This window comes from Crocuta crocuta, unplaced genomic scaffold (assembly GCF_008692635.1).
Source record: "Crocuta crocuta isolate KB4526 unplaced genomic scaffold, BGI_CrCroc_1.0 scaffold119, whole genome shotgun sequence".
NCBI classification, from domain to species: Eukaryota; Metazoa; Chordata; class Mammalia; order Carnivora; family Hyaenidae; genus Crocuta; species Crocuta crocuta.
This window is the reverse complement of record NW_027551562.1, coordinates 10,115,738-10,120,709: the sequence shown is the minus strand read 5'-3', so window position 1 is coordinate 10,120,709 and position 4,972 is coordinate 10,115,738. Positions and strand designations below refer to the sequence as shown.

Genomic DNA, 4,972 nt, shown 5'->3' with positions numbered 1-4,972 from the left:
TACTCCGCCCCGGAGCCCGGAGCGGCGCTGGTGACCTTGGGACCGCCCCCGCTCCCGCATCCACCTCCGCCGGGCCGGTCGCCCCCGGCGTCCCTCCGCAGCCGAGGCCTGGGACACACAGCCTTCCCCGCTGTCTAGAGGCCCCTCACTGCGCCTTTCCATTTAAACAGGGACTGAAGGACTCGGGCGCTCTGTGCACCGGTCGCTGTGGACGCAAGTCCCCCACCCTTCGAGGCCGGCCCGCAGGTCCGGGAACTCAGGAGCGTCCAGCCAGCGCACCTGGGCCAGGGCTGGGCCTACCTTCTCTCAGCGGGCTGCAGCCTGGCCGGCAGAAGTCACCCATGGGGTGCGGCCCTGGGTCCCCGGGACCTGCGGCTGCGGACGGGGGAGGGGGCTCCAGGAGGTCCGAGGCGGGACAGAAACTCTGCACATGAGCATCCACAGCTGGGAGTGCTCTGCTTCTCAGGCCGGGTCGCAAAACGCTTGCCCTGTCCCCAAGTAACTCGGACGTGCCTGCCCCCAGGACTTTAGGGCAACATTCGAGGTCTCCGCAGAAGGGTCTTCCCAGGGCCCCCCTCCCCCCGAGTCCTGCTGCAGCTCCACTTGCTCGCAGCCCAAGGGAGATACTGGTGCCTCCAGACCATTCTGCTGGCCTGCTCCCCCCACCAGCCAGCCCTCCTGTGTGCGGGGCAGGCTGGGGGCTGAGCTGCTCCCTGCCCGGTGCTCCCCACAGGGACCCTGACCCTGCACACACACACAAACACACACAACCCGAGATTGCCACCTCTGCTAGCTGTGTCACCTCGGAAGGCTCCCATCCTCACCCCTAGCTCATTTCTTTGGCTCTAAAATGGGGGGCAGGACTTTCCGGAGGATGAAGTGGGCAGACGCTCGCGAGGCGCCCAGCACAGGGCTCGCGTCTTCCGGAATGCTTAGGCTCATGAGCTGCAGGTACCAGAGAGCCCCAGAGTCTGTGCAATTGGAGATGTTACACAATCGCCTTCCAGAGCTTCAGGCCCGGGGGAGAAGGGATATACTCGGAGCTGGGCCGGAAGCCAGGGCCTCGGCCTTTCTCGGTTCTCCTCCCTCCAGAAGGGACCCACCCCCTTTATAAGGAGGGGGAAAACTGAGGCCAGAGGGGCTGCCTGAGTCCACAGCAGCAGCAAGGCCCAGGGGCCAGCCCTAGGCTCCGTGGGGTGCATCGGGCCCTGTGGCCCCGGGAGTACCCCGCAACCCGATCCAGCCAGGCTGCTCCGTCTCTGCCGTTCAGTGGGCAGACAGAACGCCCCCAAGGGTCACGGAGCTCAAAGCTCGTCCTTCCATAAACTGACCGCTGGAGTAGCCATTAGCCCCAGGGCAGCGTGCGGTGGGGCCGAAGTCAAAGCCTGCTGAGGCTGTGGCAGAGGCCTCTCCCCTCCTTTCCTCCGGAGAAGGAAAGACCCCGAACTACAGACCAGAACCGACGATGGACGATGGAAGGAACGCGAAGGGAGTCCTGGAGCTCCCGGGGGCCGCCCGCGTCCTGCCCGGTCCCCCCCACACTGTCGGCCAGAGGTCTATCGGGGCCTGGCCGGGGTGCCCGGCGCACCCACACCGCCCCTGCTTCCCCAGCACCACGCAGGACAGGGGTGCAGGGCTGAAGCCCCGGCTGACCCCGGCTCCCGCCGTCTGTCCCCGCCCCCAGCAGCAGTGGCCTGTCCCCCTGCCCCGGGCTGCAAGTGCAGCTCCAGCCTCGAAAGTGGAAGCCACTGACCAGACCCCGAGACAGCCGATGGCACAGGCGCCGCGCGCTCCGAGCACTGTCTGGAGACAGAGCCAACTGCTTGTCCGCGACGTTAGCCCAGCAGCTGCTCTCGAGAGCGGGGGTCTGTGACCGGCCTCCTGGGTTCAAGGCGCGGCCGTGCTTCTCCAGATTCAACAGACNGGAGGGGAAGGCGGGCACAGCTCCCTGAGGCCCAGGGGGAGAGGAGCCGGGCTGGCTGGGGCCAGCAGCCTGGCAGGTTCCCAGCCAGTTCGCGAGTCCGCAAGGGCGCCAGGCTGATAGGGGCAGGCCACCTCCTGGGGGAGCGGCCCCGCAGGCTCCCGATAAGGACGCCAGTCAGCTCGCCAGCCTCTCAGAGGAGGGGGCGAGGAACTGCTGCCCACTTTGCCCGCCCGGCAGCCGCAGGCCGTGGAGGGCGCGAGAAAGCCCCCACCCTGCTCCCGAGAACAGCTGGTCGGCCCCAGGTCCGGAAGGCCGGCAGCTGCTGGCGGACCTGGAAGGTGCCTGGACCTGGAGCCAGGGGCTGGGGCTCCTCCCGACCCCGCAGGACCACGGGCAGGCTCCCTCGGCAGCGCGCCTCCCTGGCTCCCGCAGGCCCCTGCGGCCTGTATCAGGCGTGGCTCCTGACAGGCAGCACAGGGACAGGGACCGGCCTCTGGCCTCTCACACCCCGACAGTAGCCGCGCCCCGTGCGTTTCATTACTTAAGCTTTGCAACAGCCCTCAGCTCCACTGTGCAGACACAGCAGCCGAGGCCCAGAGAGCTGCCGCCGTTGTCCAGGGCGGCCCAGCAAGGCAGCAGGAGGGCGGGACTGCGGGGTTTATCTGGCCGACAGCCCTCCGGACACACAGCCTCTGAACCACTGGACCCTGGAGAGCAGCTCCAGAGGGGACCCGGCCCAGGCCCAGGCCAGGAGAAGAGGTCGCTCAGCTGGTCAGCCAGGCCTGCTGCGCTGCCCTTGACACCAGCCAAGGGCTGACGTTGAGCAAGACAGCTGGCCGGGTGGCCCCTGACCAGAGCGCCCCCACTGACATCTTAGGCCCCCCCGACCTGGGAAAGGCCGGGAATTCTCAGCCCTCCTGGAGGCTTTACCTTCTTATACCTCAAATCTGGGAGTTCTTCCCACAGCCACCCGCCCGCCACCCTTCCGGCCTCAGGGACATCTGTCCCGTGTCTGCAGCACGGGCGGGTCCCTGCCTCCTCTACACAGCGGCCACACGGGGACACCGTTTGCCGCCTCTTGTCTGAGCTTCAGAAACTCGGAATAACTGGGTCATGGAGACAACCCCCCACCTTCCTGAGCCCAGGCCTGGGGAATCTGGGTCAGCGACACCTGCCCCCCACCCCACGGGTCCACGGTGACAGAGGAGCTGGGGCAGCGGCACCTCCCAGGACCAGGGGGGCAGGGGGTCCAGGGCTTAGAGCGGGAGCCCCTCCCTGCTTGGGCTGAGGGGGCCACTGGGCCTCTCAGATCAGGGCTCCCATAAAACGGCTGTCTCCCCCCATCAGACCAGGGCTCCCAGGGCAGAGCCACGCCTCCCTCATCCCACCACCCAACGTGCTGAAAGGCTGATTCCACCTCCACGGCCACACGGCCACACGGCCAGCTCCCGGCTCCCGCAGTCAGGCCGTCCCTGACCCACAGCCTCCGTCTTTGGGGACCTTCCCCCATCACACACTCGGCGCTGCTCACGGCTTCGGGTCCTGTCCCGGCGCGCCTTGCCGCAGGTGCGCAGTGGGGGTGCCGCCTGCCCCTCCCCCCCGCCGACCACTCAGCAGATCCGACTGGCCTCCTTGTAGAAGTCACCAGCAGTCTGATGGCCGCTGGTCACCCCCCGTGGCACCACCCTGGTGGGACCCCCACCGAATTTCCCAGCCACTGTGGCCGCTTGCCTCACTGGCCTCCACCCATCGTCCCCACAGTGCCAGCCCCATGTGGTCCTCGGCTCTAGCCCCCCAGGACCCCAGGGCCCCTGTCCACCCTCCCTGAGTCTGACCCTCCAGGGCTCCCAGTGCAGACCCCCACCTCATGTCACACTTGGTTCAGTGTGGGGCCACTGCCTTGTCCCTGCGTCCCACGCGAGAGCGGCTCAGAGAGGACAAGCCGGCACTCGTCCACCACGGGCCTGCTCCCCAACCCTCTGACAGCACCGCCAAGGCGCCCCCCAGGGCCCAGGGTGGGGGAGCCGAGGTGCCTCGGAGACCAGCCTGTGGCCCCCTGTCCCCCTGACACCTGGCCGGTGCCCAGCCCACGAGGGGGGAACGGGGCAGCCAAGCCCCGTTCCCCCCTGGGCAGACCGCATCCCGGCCACTCGGAGCTGAGCTCCCCCTCCTGTGAAGTGGGCACAGATCCTTACCCAGCACCCTGTTCGGGGAGACACAGGGAGGCACGGCCCATGGCCCGCCCTCTCATGGCACAGCAGGGGACGGAAATGCAGAGGGTGTGCTGAGAGCCCCCCTCCGCCCCCATCCCCCCTGTCTACCCATCGAACCACGGCATTTGCTGCTGGTTCACGATGCCTCCTGCCAGCCCACAAAGCAGGTCTGTTACGGGACTGTGCCCGTCAGGGTCCCCTGGGGTTTGATGGGCTAATTCGCACCAGAGTGTGAATGACTCATGGGTGTCCTCCCACACGACAGGAAGAAGGAAAGAAGCGGGAGTGGGCACAGCACAGCCGGCTGGGGCCACAGGGAGCAGGCGAAGTGTCTCTGCAGGTGGGGGCTCCTAGGTGCTCCTCAAAGCTTCTCAGCCTGGCCTTGGAGACCCTCGATGGCAGGCCTCCCCTCCAGCTCCCCAGAGCAACCGTCCGAGGCACAGGCCCTGCTAAAGCACGCTTCACCTATCAGGAGGCCCACCTCCCACCTCTGCCTATTGATTTTTGGGCCCTAGATCAAGGCTTGTCCTAAGTCTCCTCCTCCAGGGAGCCTGCCGGGCCAGCCTGTGAATTCCTGAGCATTGCACCTGACCCCTCCATCAGGTGCTGCCCCGCTTCTGTGCTGGCACTCCCCTCCCGGGTCCTACCTCACCCAGCAGCCAGAGCTCATCATGACTCCCAAGCCCCCTTGGCCCTGCGGGAACCGCTTGCTGGCCCAGAACACAGCCGCCCTCGCCTGCTTCCAGGCCTTGATTGTGGCCAGAGCCTCTGACCACATGCCCTCCCGCCCCCTGGCTGACTCACCTGGTCCTTCAGGTTCCCCAGAGCCACTGCC

General features: G+C 67.3%; 1 protein-coding gene across 1 annotated transcript in view; it reads right to left on the bottom strand.

Annotated features, from left to right (window-relative positions):
• ADGRB1 (adhesion G protein-coupled receptor B1) overlaps positions 1-4,972 on the bottom strand; it is a 47,198-nt gene that overhangs the window by 5,789 nt on the left and 36,437 nt on the right. The gene's annotated exons all lie outside the window — the stretch shown is intronic.